Source organism: Strongylocentrotus purpuratus, unplaced genomic scaffold (genome assembly GCF_000002235.5).
Source record: "Strongylocentrotus purpuratus isolate Spur 01 unplaced genomic scaffold, Spur_5.0 spur5_scaffold_5, whole genome shotgun sequence".
Classification (NCBI taxonomy): domain Eukaryota; kingdom Metazoa; phylum Echinodermata; class Echinoidea; order Camarodonta; family Strongylocentrotidae; genus Strongylocentrotus; species Strongylocentrotus purpuratus.
The window spans coordinates 19,764,010-19,767,427 of NW_022145611.1; positions in this window are offsets into that span (position 1 = coordinate 19,764,010).

A 3,418-nucleotide genomic window follows, 5' to 3' on the forward strand; every position below is an offset into this window, starting at 1 on the left:
GGTATTGTACTGATTTCATGAAATTTTGAAAAAGCCACTTTTTGAGAAAAAAGGCAAGGGGTATTAACCCCTCATTTTTGCCAAAATATGAACATTTTCAAAAAGACCTCTTTTCATCTCAGGAAGATGTCTGTGACCTCTATTCATCCAAAATATGGTATTGTAGATGATTTCATGAAATTTTGAAAAAGGCACTTTTTGAGAAAAAAGGCAAGGGGTTAACCCCTCATTTTTGCCAAAATATGAACATTTTCAAAAAGACCTCTTTTCATCTCAGGAAGATGTCGTGACCTCATTCCTTCAAAATATGGTATTGTAGATGATTTCATGAAATTTTCAAAAAAGGCACTTTTTGAGAAAAAAGGCAAGGGGTTAACCCCTCATTTTTGCAAAAATATGAACATTTTCAAAAAGACCTCTTTTCATCTCAGGAAGATGTCTGTGACCTCATTCCTCCAAAATATGGTATTGTAGATGATTTCATGAAATTTTGAAAAAAGCCACTTTTTGAGAAAAAAGGCAAGGGGTTAACCCCTCATTTTCGCAAAAATATGAACATTTTAAAAAGACCTCTTTTCATCTCAGGAAGATGTGACCTCAATTTCATCAAAATATGGTATTGTAGATGATTTCATGAAATTTTCAAAAAAGGCACTTTTTGAGAAAAAAGGCAAGGGGTTAACCCTCATTTTTGCCAAAATATGAACATTTTCAAAAAGACCTCTTTTCATCTCAGGAAGATGTCTGTGACCTCTATTCATCCAAAATATGGTATTGTAGATGATTTCATGAAATTTTGAAAAAAGGCACTTTTTGAGAAAAAAGGCAAGGGGTTAACCCCTCATTTTTGCCAAAATATGAACATTTTCAAAAAGACCTCTTTTCATCTCAGGAAGATGTCTGTGACCTCTATTCATCCAAAATATGGTATTGTAGATGATTTCATGAAATTCAAAAAAGGCACTTTTTGAGAAAAAAGCAAGGGGTTAACCCCTCATTTTTGCCAAAATATGAACATTTTCAAAAAGACCTCTTTCATCTCAGGAAGATGTCTGTGACCTCAATTCATCCAAAATATGGTATTGTAGATGATTTCATGAAATTTAGAAAAAGGGCACTTTTTGAGAAAAAAGGCAAGGGGTTAACCCCTCATTTTTGCCAAAATATGAACATTTTCAAAAAGACCTCTTTTCATCTCAGGAAGATGTCTGTGACCTCTATTCATCCAAAATATGGTATTGTAGATGATTTCATGAAATTTTCAAAAAGGCACTTTTTGAGAAAAAAGGCAAGGGGTTAACCCCTCATTTTTGCCAAAATATGAACATTTTCAAAAAAGACCTCTTTTCATCTCAGGAAGATGTCTGTGACCTCTATTCTCCAAAATATGGTATTGTAGATGATTTCATGAAATTTAGAAAAAGGCACTTTTTGAGAAAAAAGGCAAGGGGTTAACCCCTCATTTTTGCCAAAATATGAACATTTTCAAAAAGACCTCTTTTCATCTCAGGAAGATGTCTGTGACCTCTATTCATCCAAAATATGGTATTGTAGATGATTTCATGAAATTTTCAAAAAAGGCACTTTTTGAGAAAAAAGGCAAGGGGTTAACCCTCATTTTTGCCAAAATATGAACATTTTCAAAAAGACCTCTTTTCATCTCAGGAAGATGTCTGTGACCTCTATTCATCCAAAATATGGTATTGTAGATGATTTCATGAAATTTTGAAAAAAAGCCACTTTTTGAGAAAAAAGGCAAGGGGTTAACCCCTCATTTTTGCCAAAATATGAACATTTTCAAAAGACCTCTTTTCATCTCAGGAAGATGTGACCTCTATTCATCCAAAATATGGTATTGTAGATGATTTCATGAAATTTTCAAAAAAGGCACTTTTTGAGAAAAAAGGCAAGGGGTTAACCCCTCATTTTTGCCAAAATATGAACATTTTCAAAAAGACCTCTTTTCATCTCAGGAAGATGTCTGTGACCTCTATTCATCCAAAATATGGTATTGTAGATGATTTCATGAAATTTTAAAAAAGGCACTTTTTGAGAAAAAAGGCAAGGGGTTAACCCCTCATTTTTGCCAAATATGAACATTTTCAAAAAGACCTCTTTTCATCTCAGGAAGATGTCTGTGACCTCTATTCATCCAAAATATGGTATTGTAGATGATTTCATGAAATTTTCAAAAAGGCACTTTTTGAGAAAAAAGGCAAGGGGTTAACCCCTCATTTTTGCCAAAATATGAACATTTTCAAAAGACCTCTTTTCATCTCAGGAAGATGTCTGTGACCTCTATTCATCCAAAATATGGTATTGTAGATGATTTCATGAAATTTAGAAAAAGGGCACTTTTTGAGAAAAAAGGCAAGGGGTTAACCCTATTTTTGCCAAAATATGAACATTTTCAAAAAGACCTCTTTTCATCTCAGGAAGATGTCTGTGACCTCTATTCATCCAAAATATGGTATTGTAGATGATTTCATGAAATTTTCAAAAAAGGCACTTTTTGAGAAAAAAGGCAAGGGGTTAACCCCTCATTTTTGCCAAAATATGAACATTTTCAAAAAGACCTCTTTTCATCTCAGGAAGATGTCTGTGACCTCTATTCATCCAAAATATGGTATTGTAGATGATTTCATGAAATTTTGAAAAAAGGCACTTTTTGAGAAAAAAGGCAAGGGGTTAACCCCTCATTTTTGCCAAAATATGAACATTTTCAAAAAGACCTCTTTTCATCTCAGGAAGATGTCTGTGACCTCTATTCATCCAAAATATGGTATTGTAGATGATTTCATGAAATTTTCAAAAAAGGCACTTTTTGAGAAAAAAGGCAAGGGGGTTAACCCCTCATTTTTGCCAAAATATGAACATTTTCAAAAAGACCTCTTTTCATCTCAGGAAGATGTCTGTGACCTCTATTCATCAAAATATGGTATTGTAGATGATTTCATGAAATTTTAAAAAAGGCACTTTTTGAGAAAAAAGGCAAGGGGTTTAACCCCTCATTTTGCCAAAATATGAACATTTTCAAAAAGACCTCTTTTCATCTCAGGAAGATGTCTGTGACCTCTTTTCATCTCAGGAAGATGTCTGTGACCTCTATTCATCCAAAATATGGTATTGTAGATGTTCATGAAATTTTCAAAAAAGGCACTTTTTGAGAAAAAAGGCAAGGGGTTAACCCTCATTTTTGCCAAAATATGAACATTTTCAAAAAAGACCTCTTTTCATCTCAGGAAGATGTCTGTGACCTCTATTCATCCAAATATGGTATTGTAGATGATTTCATGAAATTTGAAAAAAGGCACTTTTTGAGAAAAAAGGCAAGGGTTAACCCCTCATTTTGCCAAAATATGAACATTTTCAAAAAGACCTCTTTTCATCTCAGGAAGATGTCTGTGACCTCTTTTCA